Source organism: Stegostoma tigrinum, chromosome 3 (genome assembly GCF_030684315.1).
Source record: "Stegostoma tigrinum isolate sSteTig4 chromosome 3, sSteTig4.hap1, whole genome shotgun sequence".
Lineage (NCBI taxonomy): Eukaryota > Metazoa > Chordata > Chondrichthyes > Orectolobiformes > Stegostomatidae > Stegostoma > Stegostoma tigrinum.
In genome coordinates this window covers 79,399,927-79,418,208 of record NC_081356.1, presented here as the reverse complement: position 1 = coordinate 79,418,208, position 18,282 = coordinate 79,399,927, and the positions used below count along the sequence as shown (strand labels likewise).

At 39.1% G+C, this 18,282-nt stretch overlaps 1 protein-coding gene across 4 annotated transcripts in view; it reads right to left on the bottom strand.

The window, feature by feature from the left end:
- epb41l4a (erythrocyte membrane protein band 4.1 like 4A) overlaps window positions 1-18,282 on the bottom strand; it is a 247,186-nt gene that overhangs the window by 153,222 nt on the left and 75,682 nt on the right. Inside the window, exon 2 of one of the 4 annotated variants that reach the window (XM_059644694.1) lies at window positions 5,199-5,403. The exons of the other annotated variants lie outside the window; for them this stretch is intronic. The gene's annotated coding sequence lies outside the window, so the exon portion shown is untranslated. The remainder of the gene's footprint in view (window positions 1-5,198; window positions 5,404-18,282) is intronic. 4 annotated transcript variants of the gene reach the window in all.

The following is an 18,282-nucleotide window of genomic DNA, read 5'->3' as shown; positions in this document are numbered from 1 at the left end:
CATTGTTCAGAAGTTGAAGCAATGCAGCCTGTCCTGCAACAGCATGTCTGTTTTCATGGACAGTTGGTGGTTGCCTTGGAGATACAGGTCCAGCTCCCTCAGGGCAAAAGTGGCCTTAGTCCGGGAGCCCTGTCCTCACATGGACACAGGGGCAGTGTGTCAGGAAGCACCCAGACAGAAGAACTATATTCAAAGTAAACTTTTTAAAATCGGTGGACAAACAACACTAACTTTCAAAACCAGAAGTTAAGACAGGAAATGGTGTGAAACGCTAATTGGTGTGTGCAGAACCTTGAAGCAGTGGCCCAGTTTAGAGGCAATATTGAGGAGGAATATTGAGTGGACCTTAACGAGCATTAATCGCCATCAACTTGCAACCTACCACAACAGGCAAGAATTCACCACTCTATTAGTGAATAGCATTAAAGGTGGCGGCAAAACAATCTCAATTTTTAAATGTACCGCACCAGATTTTGTTCTCAATTCTGCCACTCATCTAGTCATAGCCCACATCGCTCACATCTCTATAAGATTCTATCCCTAGTGGTAAGTAAAAGATTGATGCCTATTTTCCTACTGCACCAACTGACTTTGGAATAAATTAACAACACATATATCAGAGCCCTAGAACATTCTTAATTTTCTACTTCATGCTTTGGTATGACACCTAAATTCCACTTGGCTTACTTTGTAGCTCCTTAACACTGATCATGTGTCCCTGACGAGAGGTTGGCTAATACTTAAGTCATTTACTCTGATTTTTAATAGATATCTCTGCACGCTACAAACAAGCTTGGAGCTTGGAGCCCAACAAAATATTTCTCTGCATGCACCAATGTCTGTCACATCACCAAAAACAACGAACTGCAGCTATATAGCTGTTTTCATTGTTCATCTAGAATTGTCTGAAAGCTATTGATTTGGTCCACATTATAGATCGATTCACATATTTTTCACCATCAGCAAATTCAAGAATGGTTCCATCTAAACTTGAAAACGACGCTCAACAATGGTTCAATACGCAGCTGTACAGATCTACATTTTTGCCATTCTACCTGAAGTACAAAGGTCAAGAAGACTCCTATAATCAGTGAGCTCAGTACTAAAGGGTTGATGTGAAACTAGAATTGTTTCATTAGACATTATTGTTTAATTTTCTTCTAAACTGTGATAAATGTGAATAAAACTTATAGTGTTGTAGGGCCCAATACATTTAAGCATTAAGGATGCTCAGGAAAATGAATGGAATAGGTCAAAAATTAGTTACTAGCTCCATCAATAACATTCCTCTATGTATCTTATTTTAATTGTTTATATATCAAATTGATAACCTCCCTATCATTCCCCATCATTGTTGCAATCTAATTTTCCTCTAATCCCATTAATGCGATAATTTGTCAAATACCTTTGGATATTCAAGGTATACAACTGAACTGTATTCAATCAACATTTTGATCACATGCTCAAACAGTAGTTCATGTAATTGCGCAAGAACCAACATTTCCTAGAGCTGGACTGTGAATCCCTCATAACATTGAAACTGAGTAATCAAATGTCATGTGATATTATTAGTTTTTAACATTTTGCAACTACCAGAGACAAATGTTTGGGCTTACAATTTCCTAATTTTAAGTTTTCCTTTACTTGATACAAGACCATACGAAATTGTTTTCAATTCATGCAAATTAACCCAGCCTAAATAGATTCCTGAATGTCTGAGCCAGTAGCTCGCATTTGACAAGCATTCTGAGCATTCTGTCATTTCATCCTAATATCTGTTGTATTCTCATTTATCTTAGTTTACAAAACCATAACAGACACAACAAAAAAGCTTTAGCCTCAAGCTACTTTGCAATATTGGGTCAACAAATTACATCAGTCTTCTTAGTTTTTCAACATCATGGGGAATGAGTATAATTTGATAGCAGACTCTCAGTTCAAAAATCATCTGTCCCTTTCTGATTATCAGTTATACTTTTGCGATTGTTTTTTGTCAGTCTATTTAAATAAACTCATATGTATTTTAATTTTGAAATACCATTATAAGTCAGTCTATAGAAGAAAGAGACATATCAAAAATTCCAGAAAATCCAAATTAGTATTTTTAACAACTGGCCCACTACATCATGAAAAGCCTGTCCTCCTTTCCCAGCAGAGATGATTGCTAAGAGACTGTAAGGAAATCAAGCAAAACAAAAGCCTTCTTTTCCAGTTGGAGAACCAGTTCTCCAAACCTATAGCTAATAATCTCTAGGCAGAATTTCACTGATATTCTATTTGTGTGACATTTTCATGAAGGACAATGGCTGAACCAGACATGAACTAGACAGTATTTCACAGTATTATTGGATTTCTTATTGAATTGTTGTGAAAAATACTTAGCCAAACAACATGGCTAAGTTCTTATCTGTCTTCACCTTTACAATGGCACTTATTTGATGATTGGATAACAATTGTTATTTTTGGACAGATTATACATATATATATAAACTTTATATTTTACAATCATAAAATCCACTTTGTTTTGCACATCTTGTTTGACTTACAAACAGCTTGTGCATAACCTGGAAAACCAGACAACAGATTCAAGGACAGCTGTTTTATACTCCTGAATGGGCCACTCAAATTTTCAATTTAATGTTGATCCTGCTCTTTGTGCTCCTTCTATACAACTATAATATTGTTTTCTTCACTCTGTTCTACTATCCTAATACACTTTTTATGGACTGAGCTGCCTGTATCGCACGCAAAACAAAACATTTCAATGTAGCTAGGTACATGTGAAAATAATAAATCAAATCAAATCAAACACGTATAAGGGATAGTAAGAACTGCCAATGCTAGAGTCAGAGGTAACTCAGTGGGGAGCTGGAGGAGCACAGCATCAGAGGAGCAGGACCCGAAACGTCAACTTTCCTGCTCCTTTGATTCTGCGTGGCCTGCTGTGCTCTTCCAGCTCCACACCAATATATATAATATGTGCCACACTTAGTTTCAGCACGAGCACCATCAACAGCCTTAAGTTCAGCGCAAAGCAAAGCAACCAATTTAACATGAATGCTAAAAGATACAAAGGTTACATGAGAAAATGACTAGGCTTTGGAATGCACTGCCTAAGGGTGCAATGGAAGCAGATTCAACTGTGGCTTTCAAAAGAAAACGTTCAGGTATCTTCATACAGCATGTTGATGACTTTTTATAGGGCGGTGTTGCAGAATTTGATATATATGTTATTAATAAGATTAAAGAAGAATTTCAGATTGGCAGTCAAGCTTCTGGAGCTTTGAAACAAACGTCTTGTGTATTAAGCTGAGTAGACATAGGATAACTTCAAAATAATCATCCTGTTGAAAGAGTCTTATTCCCATCCCAGTTAATTGTGCCAGTCATCATAAAAAGATTGCATTACATCTGAAGAAGAGAAAGAGCAACTGCAGAGCTTGATCAGTCAGTTACATTGGTAACATACTCAGACAAGACTTGTTTCAAGTATGGGAATTAAATTGGAGCTGAAAGACCCTGAAGTCAAGGACATTTTCAGAGCAAATAAACATTTGATATGAAGAAATGCACACTTAAACTTCTACCCTCAGTTGACTCAAAGAGCATTAAAACATTTTTACTGATGCTTTGATGCTAATCTTCCTTAAGTGCAGCTAAATAGTGTAATGGCAATGTCACTGACCAGTAATCCAGAACACCAGACTAATGTTCTGATGGCATGGTTTTGAATCCCACGATGGCGGATAGTGATATTTGAACTTTTTTTAAAATCTGGAACTAATAGCAATCATGTAAATTGTGATAAAATAAAAACTCCGTCTGGTTTATTCATGTCCTATAGGGATAGAAGCCTGTTGTCATTACCTGATCTCGTCTACATTTGACTCCAGACCAACAGCAATGTGATTAAATCTTAACTGCCCTCTGAAATGGCTGAACAATCCACCCATTTTGAGGGCAATAAGGAATGGACAATTAATGCTGGTCCAGCCAATGTGACCTACATCCCAAGAATGGATAAAAAATATTTTTCATGGGTGAAAATGGGAAATGCTATTCTTCAGCCTTGGAAACTAGAAACTAAAAGAATTGTTAAAAGTACATTAGCTGTGGAAACACTGGCTCTTGCAGCAAGTTCCTTAAACATGTGTAAAGCAACACATATTGACTGATATAGAGTACCATATCATAAGGAGATATATACCTTCAATGTTTCACTCCGAATAAATCTAAGCTGAGTAAAGACAGACTTTATACTTTTCATTCACCAGCTTTCTATGAAGAGCACAACAATCCCATAGCACTATTTTGACAGATTAGAGGTTATCTTAAATGTCCTGATTATATTTATTGCCAAAAAAATGACAAATGAATTTCTCACCATTATCACATTGCTAGTTGTGGGAGCTTGCTGTGTGCAAATTGGCTATCACATGTTCTACATTATAACAATGACAACTTGAAAAGTACTTACTTGGCTGTAAGACATTGATATGTTTTGTGGCTGTGAAGGTTACTATATAAATGCAAGTGCATTGTTGCTATTTCTGTGACCTAAAACATAAATCCAATGTCTGTAAACTGGCAATTTATGAAAACTAATTTTTCATTCATGACGGAGACATCCACTTAAGTGTGAGCTGTAGAAAAGTCACATTCCTTTGCCGATACAATTTTAAAAATTATCCAACTTTTAACAACTTAACCGCAGTATTTCTAAATTCAGTCATGTTTTACAAACTCCAACCAAACAGCTGAAAGCTCTGCAAGTAGAATTATTTTGAAAATAAAGAGAACTACAGTGGTTTAATAAGGCAGCTCACTGCCACCTTCTCAAGGACAACTAAATGCTGACCAGCCAGCAACATCCACATCTCACAAAATGAATAAATAAAAAAGGATTAGTTTAATGATTGTTCGTTTTCATTAACACACTCAAAATTTAATTAAGTGGAATAAGTATTAGGTTATATTGTTTTGCTCTTCATTATTGGTGAGAGAGTAGACTCTGTTCTACTTCATAATAACATTTGACCAACAACACCATTATTCAATTTAAGTAAGTTGATAGAAAAACACATCTATATGTACTGTCCATTTGACATTGCTATTTGCATCAGTGTCTGGTTAACAAAAATTAATGGATCAACAAAAACGGCGCTTAATTGAAATTAATTGGTTGGCAGTTAACTTACCCAATAAATTCCAAGTTTGAGACTGAAGGCACTTTTATATACTGTTTGGCCACTGGAAGGCTATCGCTAAGAAATCCACTTCTGGATAAGTAAGTTGTTATTCCTATTGCCTTTGGAGAATGTAACTGAGATGGTTTGTATTTCAAGAGCTTTACACTGCTGTTAGTCCAAAGGTTCATCAGTAATTGACATTGAGTTTGGATATCTGAACAAGAAAAATACCCTCTGTGAGCTACAAAGAATAAAAGATATATTAATTACACTAAACCTTTACACTTTTGAGGTTTTGGCACAATTTTAATTCTTGCAGTAACCTGTTTGAAAAGCCTGCCTTTGTGAGTCAGCACCCTGAAGTGGAATCATCGGCATACGTTTGTGAAATGGATCTGATTTCTTAAGCCACAATGCTGTGTGTCAATTAATCACAGTTCGGTATGAAAACTAGTGCAGTGCTAAGCCATAGAGGGCCAGCATGACACTATCACAGCTTCTTCACCCAGCTGTAATTTAATCACACAAAGCTATTTAATAGACAGAAATACTTCATAAATTCCCTGACATTGAGCAGATCATGTCCAATAAAGAAAGCTTCACTATGGTGTCTATAAAGTCCATTAAAAGATGAATTCTTAACGCTACTGGAACAGTAGCATGTTCGTGCTTGAATTATTCAATGAAATAACAAATTAAGCTAACTAATGATACCCATTTGTTAGCCTGCAAATTGAAACATTGTGATAAATTATTTGTTTAATTTCAAAAAATGGTTCTCGTTTACTCATTATTCTTTTCAAAAGAAGTTTAGATACTTTTCTATACTTTTAGTCAAGATGGCAGTAGAATTTTGGAATAGTTATCAAATTTGTCTAATGTTGATTTTCCTTGACTTGCTTCTTTTCTTCCAAAATTATCTGCTCCCCATTCGATGCTCCCCGCACCTTCCCCCCAATGTTATCTTACGAATATGGACCTTGTTTGGAAAAGAAAACAATATTTAATTTATTTAATAGGACACATTATACAATAGCACACCATTCAGCTCAACGAGTTCAAGTCTGTGTTAATGCTACCCTTGAGCCACCTCCACTGTTCTTCACTTAAACCTATCAGAACCCTCAGTTTCCTTCTTCTTCTTACCTTTGTCTAGCTTCCCCTTTATTGCATCAATACTATTGCTCCAACCATCCCTTGTGGTAGCAAGTTTCACATTCTCACCGCACATTGGATAAAGATGTTTCTTCTGAATTCCTTATTGGTGACCATCTTACATTGCTGGTCTCTTGTTCTGTTCCTACCCATTGTCTTATCTATTCATTGTATCTAGGTATTTCTTAAACAATCTATAAAACAATATTGACACCATTCTTTCTAATAATACTTATAAAACTTTAAGCATAATCTCTTGTGATTCAGAAGTTAAAGTCATGTTGGTTCTCCCTCTGCTTATACCAAAGCATATCACTGCAAAGAACAGCATCTACAATCTCTCCCACCAATGAGACCAAACAGATCCAACTGCAAATAGCAGAGCAAAAGAACAGTTGAGGCTCAATGATCTTCTTTGTTCTGATAAGGTGAGAGCAGTGCAACATCCAGATAGCGGATCTCCAGATCAGCAGGCCAGCTGATACACCTGTTGGGAAACCCATACAGCTGGGTCTTTTCTAATCAACCTGTTCAGAGATGTTATGATGCACCTCTGGATTAGGGACATTACCATTACACCACAAAAATTCCAGAGCCAAAGCATGCATGGAGCTCTTGATCATAAGAGAAATGTGTGCCCAATCTAATTACCAAACCTGAGCAAGACTCAAACCTTTAGTATGTCAGTAGAGCACAAATAAATTCAGCATCTCATTTAAATGAGTTGCTGGAATTAGTGAGAAGAGTCAGTTTTGCTTTATCTCTTTTTCTCTCTCTCCTTTGGATTTGAAGGCGAAATGGGCACAGAGTGAAAGGGAGATGCAGAGGTGTAAGTATACATTAGTTTTCTTTCCATACTCAAATGTAGTAGGCAGGAGGAAGGGGTCACATGAGGAAGTGGGTGATAGAGAAAAGAAAATACCTTCAGTATGGATAAAAAGATTGAATTCTGTAAGTGAAGGAAATAGAGCGCACTCCTTCCTTATGTATTAATCTTTCTGCTGCATTAGGAAGCCTGGTCTCTGTGGAAGCAGGAGTTGTCATAAACAAGCTCATATAACCTCCTCATGTCTCCCCCAAGCCTTGTCCTGGAGGGTTGAAGAGCATGTCATTATCACAGGGACCTCGCCAGGATCCGGTGAAGAGGTCAAAGTTATAGACCTGGCATAGTCACATCTTTCAAAGCATGTCCTCCATCATTGCACATTCATTCACGTCAGTTGTTTCTCAACAACAATTCAAAGATAAATAGGCAGTTTGTGAAGAGCATAGAGTGAGTGAATAAATGTGAGAGTAACAGTGGCAGTGCGAGTGCGAGCGTAAGAATGAGAGTGTGGGTGTGTGAGTGAGTGTGAGAGTGTGAGAGCGTGAGAGTGAGAGAGTAAGAATGAGAGTGAGAGTTAGATTGTGAGAGTGAGAGAGAGTGTCGGTGATTGAGTGAGACAGAGTGAGAGAGACAGCTGGGGTAGTCCCACTCACAGAGTACAGGACAGTTACGGCACTGTTCAGCCTTGAGGGTCACAAGCAAGGCACAGCAACATGGAGAGTCGATTGTGGCAGACATCAATACTGTTACTTTCCTCACAATGCTGTGGTGGCACTGTATCAAATGCCTTCTGGAAATCCTTCAACTGCTGGTCCCCTATAGGGCCAAAGTCACAGAGCCTGCTAAGAAAAAATAATTCTTCTCATTTTTGTCTTCCAGTAAGCTTCGCACAAGCAGCTGGGAGAGATCACATAACGAGGTGAGGCACAGGCCAACAGAATGTGTATTTCTAGGGTTTTGGAGCAGCATGGGAATTCTGCGCAAAAGGGAGTAGGTTCTTTTTGTCTTTTTTTGGTTCATAGTTTGTCAGCTTTTTTAACAGGATGAACTAAACACCAGGACTGGGATCCCAACACAAAACGAACAGCATTATCACAGGAAAATCATAACTTTGTTGGTTGGGAATAGCTACTAAACTGACAGAGTTACTTTCAGATTACAGCACAGGTAAATAGGATAAGTATTTTGCCAGTTAAAAACTAAGACCTGTAGGAACGTTTTTTTTAGAAACAGAAATTAAGAATGAAGTAAATAAACTGGAACAAAAACAAAGGTGACGTGTTGAAACCGCCTGATGTGGAAGCTGGTGGACCCCATTGTGGCTCACAGGGACCACATCTGTAGCAAGTGTTGATTGCTCCGGGAACTCCAGCTCAGAGCTGATGTGCTGCAGTCTGAGTTTCAAAAACTGTGACATATCAGGGAGCAGGAGAGTTACCTGGACACTCTGTTTCAGGAGGCAGACACAGCTCTTAGATTAACTACCTTTAATTCAAAAGTCACATGACACCAGGCTATAATCATCAGGTGAATGAGCAGCGCTCCAAAAGCTTGTGATTTCAAATAAACCTTTTGAACTCCAACCTAGTGTCATATGACTTCTGACTTTGTCCACCCCAGTCCAACACTAGCACCTCCATATCACCTCTAATTCAGTCAGTAATCAGGGACAGGAAGGTGTGACTACTAGTGAAGCAGGTAGAGGGATCCAGGAGATAGTGCTGAGGGAGCGTCAGCCCTTGAGCTTGTCCAACAGGTTCGAGGTTCTTTCTTCTGTTTTTGAAGAGAACAGGGAATGTAGGGGAGATAAGTAAACTGCCCATAGCACCATGATACGGGGATGCCTGATGCCCAGGTTCGGGATATCTGAGCTGCAGAGGAACTTGGGGCTGGAGGAGAAAGGTCTATTTATCATGGGCCACATAGGTGCCAAGGATATAAACAGAAAGAGAGAAAAGTTACAGCTGAGGAAATATGAGCAGCCAGAGGCTCAACTCAAAAGCAGAAATAAAAAGGTAATAATTTCCAGATTACTACCTGAGCTACAAGCTAATTGGCACAGGGCCAATTTGTTTAAAGAGGCAAACACGTGGCTCAAAGATTAGTGTGTGAGAAATGGGACTGAATTCATTGGTCATTGGCACCAGTACTGGGGAAGGAGGGAGCTGTTCCAATCGGACGGGCTCAACTGAACCTTGTTGAGACCAGAGTCCTGGTGAATCACATTAACGCAATGGATTGGGCTTTAAACTAAATTGGGGGTTGTTTGGGGGGGGGGCGGGGGCGTGTGCGGGTGGCTTCAATTGCATGGAAATTTATAAAGTCAAAAGGAGAGGGAAAGGTGGGAATACAGGTACCAGAAAAGATAAGAAAGGGGCAGATTGTGTGAACATCATCTCACACCAAAGAATCATACAACAATGGGGAAATTTGATAATAGACCAAACTTAAAGGCTTTGTATCTGAAACACAAAGAATACAGACTAAAATTAATAAATTAACCATGTAAGTAGAGACAAATGGATATAATTTGATGGCAATTACTGTGACGTGGCTGCAGGGAGACCAGGTTTGCAAATTGAATATCCAATGGTACACAGTATTTCAGAAGGATAGGCAAGAAGAAAAAAGAAGTCGTTTTTTTTAGTAAAGGAACAGATCAGTGCTGTAGTGAGAAATGATATCAGCACTGGTGATCAAAATATAGAATCAGGCTGGGCAGAAATAAGAAATAGTAAGGGAAAAAATTCCCTGATGCGAGTAATCTGTAGGTTCCCAAACCGTCATCGCATAGCGGGCCACAGTATAAACCGGGACATACTGGTGACTTGTAAGAAGGGTACAATAATCATGGGTGATTTTAATATACATTAAGACTGGATTAACTAAACTGGCGATCTTAGCCTCAAGGGAGATAATATGTTGGTGATTGTTTCTTGGAACAATACATTGTGGACTCAACCAGAGAGTAGGGTCTCGAGCCGAAACATCAGCTTTCCTGCTCCTCTGATGCTGTTTGGCCTGCTGTGTTCACCCAGCTCTACACCTCGTTATTTCAGGGAGTAGGCTAATCTGGATTTGGTAATGTTTAAGGAGGTGGAATTAATCAATGGGAAGTATAATCAGAGCATGATAAAAATTCAGTTTTTGAGCAAGAAACTGGAATTCTATACGAGCATTCCGGAGTTAAACAAACTTAATTACATATGCATGAAGTTCTGGCTGTAGTGGTCTTGGTAGGAAGACTGAAAGATGGAACAGTCGATGAGCTGAAGCAGATTTCTCAGGAGATACTTGACTGTTCCCAACTAAAATATAGTCCGAAAAGGAAGAAAGATTGTAAGGTGGTGGGGGGGGGGGGGTGGAAGCTTAAATGGCTCAACAAAGAAATTAAAAAGATAATATAAAGACTAAACTAGAGCGATATCATATTGCAAAGATGAGTGGCAGGCTGGAAAATTCAGAAAATAAAAAGAGCTAAAGTAAATTATGAAAGAAAACTTTTATAAAATATAAAAACAGTTAGCAACAGTTTCTAAAGTTTGTACAATGATACCCAGCTCCCACTGCACCAAATCACTCTAACGTTTCTTTCCATTTAAACAGTATGTTGGTCTCTATTCTTCCAATGAAAATGGATAACCTCACTGACCCACATTAAACTCCATTGGCCAAATTTGGCCCATTTCTAAAACTATACAAAAGGAAAAAGAGTGGCTAAAGTGATTGTTGGTTTCTTGGAGGACAAGACTGGGGAGTTAAAAGTGGGGAAATGTTAGTCACTAGATCAATATTTTGCTTCAGTTTTCACAGTGAGGGGCAATAGTACCTGTTACCAATAATAACAGGTAAATCAGAGGTTATAGAAAGGGAGAAACCTAGAACAATTGATGTCTTGAAAAATATCCGTATTACAGAGCAGGAGGTGCTGGACATCTTAAAATACATAGAGGTGGATAAATCCCCAGGACCTGATCAGGTGTATCCTAAAACTCTGCGGGAAGCAAGGGAAGTGATTGCTCGATCTTTTGCTAAGATATTTGTACCATTGATAGCCACAGGTGAGGTGCTGGAAGACTGGAGATTGGCTAACGTGGTGTCACTATTTAAGAAAGGTGATAAGGAAAAGCCAGGGAACTATAGATTGGTGAGCCTAACATTCGTGGTGGGCAAGTTGTAGCAGGGGATCCTAAGGGACAGGATTTACATGTATCTGGAAAGGCAAGGACTAATTACAGAGAGACAACATGGCTTTGTGCCTGGGAAATTATGTCTCACTAACTTAAGTGAGTTTTTTGAAGAAGAACAATGAGCATTGACAAGGGCAGAGCAGTGGATGTGATCTATCTGCACACTAGTAAGGTGTTCAGCAAAGTTCCACATGGTAGCCTGGTTAACAAGATTAGATCCCATTGAATATTGGGAGAACTAGCCATTTAGATACAGATCTAGCTCGAAGGTAGAAGACAGAGGGTGGGGGTGGACGCTTGCTTTTCAGACGGGAGGCCTGTGACCAGCAGTGTGCCACAAAGATCAGTGCTGGATCCACTGCTTTTCATCATTTATATAAGTGATTTGGGTGTGAACATACAAGGTATGGTTAATAAGTTTGCTGATGACACCAAAATTGGTGGTGCAGTGGAGTGTGAAGGTTACCTCAAAGTACAACGGGATCCTTATCAGATGGGGTAATGAGCTGAGGAGTGACTGATAGAGTTTAATTGAGAGGTGCTGCATTTTAGAAAGGCACATCAGGGCAGGACTTATATACTTAATGGTAAGGTCCTCAGGAGTGTGGCTGAACAAAGAGATCGTGGTTCATAGTTCCTTGAAAGTGGAGTCACAGATAGGTAGGGTAGTGAAGGAGGCGTCTGGTATGCTTGCCTTTATTGGTGAACGCATTGAATATAGGAGTTGGGAGGTCTTGTTGTGGCTGTAAAGGACATTGGTTGGGCCACTTTTGGAAGACCGCATGTAATTCTGGTCTCCCTGCAATAGGAAGGATGTAGTGAAACTTGAAATGGTTCAGAAAAGATTTACAAGGATGGTGCCAAGGTTGGAGACTCTGAGCTAAAGGGAGAAGCTGAACAGGCTGGGGCTATTTTCCCTGGAGTGTTGGAGGCTTGGGGTGACGTTAGTGAGGTTTACAAAATCATAAGGGGAATGAATAGGGTAAATATACCAGGTCTTTTCCCCGGGATGGGGGAGTCCAAAACTAGGTGGCATACGTTTAAGGTGAGAGGGGAAAGATTTAAAAGCGACCTGAGGGCAAACTTCTTCATGCAGAGGGTGGTACAGGTATGGAATGAGCTGCCAGAGGAAGTGGCAGAGCCTGGTACAATGACTTTTAAAAGGCAACAGATTGGGTATGTGAATAGGAAGATCTTTAAATGATATCTTGGTGCAGATATCAGTAAGCAACCTGTTCAGACATAGTATGACACAACTCTGGAACATGTAGGACTTAAACCCAAGGCTTCTGACACAGAACTCCAACTAACCCTTAAGTTGACAAGCTTGTTAAAAGCTAAACTGATCATTGCTCAGAATCAGATGGGTTGCTGAGTCCTACCACTCCACACAGCAGTTTAGATGAAACGCCACTAGACTTGAAACATTAACTCTGCTTTCTTCCTGCAGATGTTGCCAGACCTGCTGAGTTTCTCCATCAATTTCTGTTTTTGTTTCAAGAAATAACATGCCTGCCTGTCTCAGTTCCTACCTTCATTTGTCCCCAAAATCAGCATATTCCTCCCAAAAGTACATACCCATCCATCTACAATTAATTTCTGAGGTTTCCCTTCAACAATCCATAAGTCTTGTGGTCTGGTATGAACTATATTAATTGTTTCTCAGATTTATTTTTTCCAATATTGATTATCACTCCAGAGTGATAAAATCCAGAGGGTGACAATAAGCTTGCCTTTCAGAATGTTGTTTCAAATTAGACTTGTGATGCAAGGCAGAACAATGCTCCTTAAAACCAGAAATTCTGATGTACAAAATCTTTTTTGAGGATTACAGAGTACAAAAATGTATGGTAAATGTCTACACTACTTAGTTTTAGATAGGTCACAATTAAGTACAGTATGCAGTTTTAAAATGTCCCATTACAGAAAGAACATTAAAGCAACAAAGAGTTTGCAGGGGAAATTAATCACCTTGGTTCCAGGAATGGGAAACTTCAGTTATAAAACTTGCAATACTGATTATATTCCCAACAGAGAAAACAGTTAATTGTAAAACAATGAATAAATAAATAGGGGAAAAAATCTATTTCCTCTGGTTAGCAGGTCAGTGACAAAAAAGTCATAAAATGAAAGTTATCACTAACAGGTAGTGAAGAGGAAGATTAGGATATGTTTCGTCTGTGCAGAGGGCTGTCAGAGTTTAGAGTGCTTCACTGATACATTTAGCTGAGGGTATACCATTGAACATTTTTGCAACAACTAACCAAATAACTGAATCATAGGAAGCTACAGAGCAAAGGGGACACAGCAAGCTACTGCGATGAGTTTTGGACTGCTCGAAAGAGTCGAAACAGATGTGATATAGATAAAGCGCTATTTTTAATCAACTTTCTTTGCCAAGTACTTTCATTTCACAAAGAGGCCAACAATGAGTTAACACCTAAAATACTCTGGGGAACTGGATATAAAGGGCTTTTTCATAAAAGTGCAAATTATAATTGTGCTATTGTTCAGAAGGATTCCTATCTGAAACCTAATCTTAAAAATGAGTGCATCGGCAACAGTTTGAGAATAATCATCACAAGCCTCTTACGGCAACTACGCATGACAGTGAAACACAACCTACCCAGCACTGCCCATATTCTAAGAACAACTATTTGTAAAATGGTGTACAGTAGTAAAGTAGTTACCTTCCTGGACTTGCAATTACGACAGCAAATTCTACCATAAAATATTCGATAAATCTAGTACTAAACAAAATCATGGAAGCTGCCAATTTGTCTTAAAAATCAGTTTCATTAACATCCTTCAGGCAACACAAACTGGCATCTACATTGACACAGATATCGCACTTTTAAGTAAAAATCTGAAATGGTTTGACAAGCCAGCCAGGTAATAAAACAAACACTACTGATCAGCATAATAATAAAATGTGAGGCTGCATGAACACAGCAGGCCCAGCAGCATCTCAGGAGCACAAAAGCTGCTGGCCCTGCTGTGTTCATCCAGCCTCACATTTTATTATCTTGGATTCTCCAGCATCTGCAGTTCCCATTATCACTACTGATCAGCATTACTATCTCAGGGCTATAAGGGTTGGGCAATAATTACACCCACATTCCCAAAACAAATACCAACACATATTGAAAAATGCTTTTGACATCACAAAGGAGTTTTACAGTAAGTGTGATTCAGGCACCTGGCCAAGGTTTCTCCTACTCTTATCAGAGAGTGCAGAGGGACAAGTTATATTCATAGAGTGCTCTATCGTATCATTTTTCTGGTGTGCGAAACACTCTGGATTGCATTATCAGATAAGCAGGAAGTGGTACATTCACAGAAGCTTCTGTAAGTGTTCAAGATTAACCTCAAAAAGGATGATCCTGAATCGACCTAGATTGGTATAGGAATGGGAAAATTATCAAAAATGTTTGCTCAAGATAACTTCTTTGAAATATTCCACAAATTTATCATCAGAAGTAGATTATAATAAACTGTTTTTCAATGAACAAAAAATTCAATGGTGATTAACAAGCAGGTTGTGATGTTATAATCCTAACTAATGGTAATACTGGAAAAGTCAGATCCCAGGGTAAGGCCTTGCTTAACAATCAGGTTTTATTTTTCTTTTTGTTTATCCCAGAGATTAGTCACTGAACATATTCACAAGAGCATAGCAATGTATTTTTTTAACAAAATAGCCCAGAAGTTTAATCCAAAACAGTTGTGTAATAGTCTCATTACAAATAACAGAAAGGAAGACTCAACTCTTTACGCCAACAATGACATAATAGCTGCCTAAACTTCAGTTATTCCATCTGGCAGAAACGTAATAAGTTTCGTTTTCACCAAAGGTCTGTGTAAACACCAGATGCCACTTGCTTCAAGTAATATCTGTCCCTGATACCTTATAATAAGCTGCTTAATCAGCCCACTTCTACTAGTGGATGCAAGTTCCTTCAACTCTTGTCCTCAACTGCCTTTTAGGATGTCTTCCTCCAGACTGTTCTGCTTTGGGAGTTTTACTCTAAGCAACTCAGGAAATCTCCTCTTCTGTGAAGGGATGAGCTTGTTATTTTCAATAATGACTACTTTAACCTAATCAAACAAGTGAGGAACCAAATTATATTCGGTTTAAATTTGGTTAGTTACATAAGGAAGAATAGCCCTATTGCTCAGGTCAAAAACTAAGGCTGTGAGTTTATGGTTTTATGGTTGTTTTTATGTTGCAAGTGAATGCAAAATTGAGCTGACAAATGTGAAAATGTTTTGAAGTAAAAAGGCTTTACTTAAGGACACATCTATGTTCTAAAATGTTTAGTTTTATTACTGAAAGTATGTAACAGCTCCATTAGACAGCAAAAGATACTTCTGATAATAACTTTAATTACTTTGTTTTATGCATCAACAGTTATTGCGCACTCACTTGAGGTTAAAAAGTATTGGTAGGATTTGGAGAATACTTAGATGTTATTAGTTGGGACATTTAGAACTGTTAAATCATGATAAACATACATTCTTGAAACAAGCATACAAATTCTTCTGCTGATACCACATTACCTCATACACAGGGGATAGTGGCCAGCAAGGGTTAATAATGCCAAATGGTTTAATGCCCATAAGTCTAAAGACAGAATGAGAACTTCAGTTAACAAAAGAGAACTGAGTCATGTGCCCAGTTGATCAGTGACACAAATTGGTGTCCCAAAATTAATCAACTGAAATACGTTGCTTTCATCTAGTATACTTGTTTTGATACACTTAATAATTTCTGTAAAACTTAATAAAAACATGTTATTATGATGCAGGGCTAGCAAGGCAAACCAAATCAGCCTCACTATCATTGGATTCACAACACAATGAAATTAAAACATTCAATGGTCCTAACCAGACTTTATAAATAACACTGGACATAATGGACACTGACTTTATAACTTAAGCAAAGTTGACAATTTATTAATAACCTAACTTTTCAGAAAATGGATAAGCAAGGTGATCTAATTAATATCTACAATCTAAAGCCCATCTTCTTTGATCATAAATTCTACTCGCACAGAGTTAAAGGGATTCATTAGAAAGGAAAATAAAAGAATCGTAATTTGCCAGTTTAATAAACCATTTTGAATGATGGGATGCTGGCCTTCATGAAATCCTTGGGCAATGGCTTGTTCATAGCCAATTAGAACTGTATGTTGTGGCTAAATTGCAAAATGCTGGTCAATGCAAACTGTTCCAGCAGACCTCTAGAAATTTTCACTTTTTTAAGTGACCTTTTCAGTGACCTAGGGAAAATTGATGAACAGAGAGATCTGGGTGTTCAGGTCCATTGTTCCCTGAAGGTGACAACACAGGTCAATAGGGTGGTGAAGAAGGCATATGGTATGCTTTCCTTCATTGGGCGGGGTATTGAGTACAAGAGTTGGCAGGTCATGTTACAGTTGTATAGGACTTTGGTTCGGCCACATTTGGAATACTGTGTACAGTTCTGGTCGCCACATTACCAAAAGGATGTGGATGTGGATGCTTCGGAGAGGGTGCAGAGGAGGTTCACCAGGATGTTGCCTGGTATGGAGGGTGCTAGCTATGAAGAGAGGTTGAGTAGATGAGGATTATTTTCATCAGAAGGACGGAGATTGAGGGGGGACCTGATTGAGGTCTACAAAATCATGAGGGGTATAGACAGGGTGGATAGCAAAAAGCTTTTCCCCCCCAAGAGTGGGGGACTCAATTATGAGGGGTCATGAGTTCAAAGTGAGAGGAGGAAAGTTTAAGGGAGATATGCGTGGAAAGTTCTTTACACAGAGGGTGGTGGGCGCCTGGAACGCGTTGCCAGCGGAGGTGGTAGACGCAGACACGTTAGCGTCTTTTAAGATATATTTGGACAGGTACATGGATGGGCAGGGAGCAAATGGACACAGACCGTTAGAAAATGGATGACAGGTTAGACAGAGGATCTTGATCGGCACAGGCTTGGAGGGCTGAAGGGCCTGTTCCTGTGCTGTAGGTTTCTTTCTTTCTTTGGAATTCTTTTCTCAGCAAATTCAACAATTCAATAACTCAACAGAAAGAAAGAGACAAAAAGAAAATCAGCTGAAGCTTTCAAAAAACTTGCGTGCCAAAAACCCCGTCAGAACTTTTTTGTTCTGTTTCTAATCAAAATTCTCTGTGGTTAGCCGGTTAGTCCTCTGGTGATTGGCCAAGCCAACTTCCTACCAGCTGTCACCCCAGGACATAGCAACAGCTCCGTGCTGATTTGTCTACAGTGTCGTTAAAACAGTGATGAAGTTGCATTATATTCAAAGATAGCAAGAATTGCATGTGCTGGAGTCACAGATAACAGTGTGGAGCTGGAGGAACACAGCAGGCCAGGCAGCATCAGAGGAGCATGAAAATTAACGTTTCCGGTCGGGACCCCCCTTCTTCAGAAAATGAAAGAAGGGTCCCGAGCGGAAAGGTCAATTTTCCTGCTCCTCTGATGCTGCCTGGCCTGCTGTGTTCCTCCAGCTCCACACTGTGTAGTCTCTATATTCAAGGCCAATTAGCAACAGCAAATATCTGTCTTTGGTTTCTTGATAATAAAATGTGAGGCTGGATGAACACAGCAGGCCAAGCAGCATCTCAGGAGCACAAAAGCTGACGTTTCGGGCCTAGACCCTTCATCAGAGCTCTCTGATGAAGGGTCTAGGCCCGAAACGTCAGCTTTTGTGCTCCTGAGATGCTGCTTGGCCTGCTGTGTTCATCCAGCCTCACATTTTATTATCTTGGAATCTCCAGCATCTGCAGTTCCCATTATCTCTGTCTTTGGTTTCTTCCTCTTTAAAACAAGCTGCTGTTCAAAGTTCAACACTTAACCTCAACTCACAGTTCTAAACCAAAGGAAAATTAGAAAAATAAAGGAAAAACAGTGAAGGGCTGTACCATA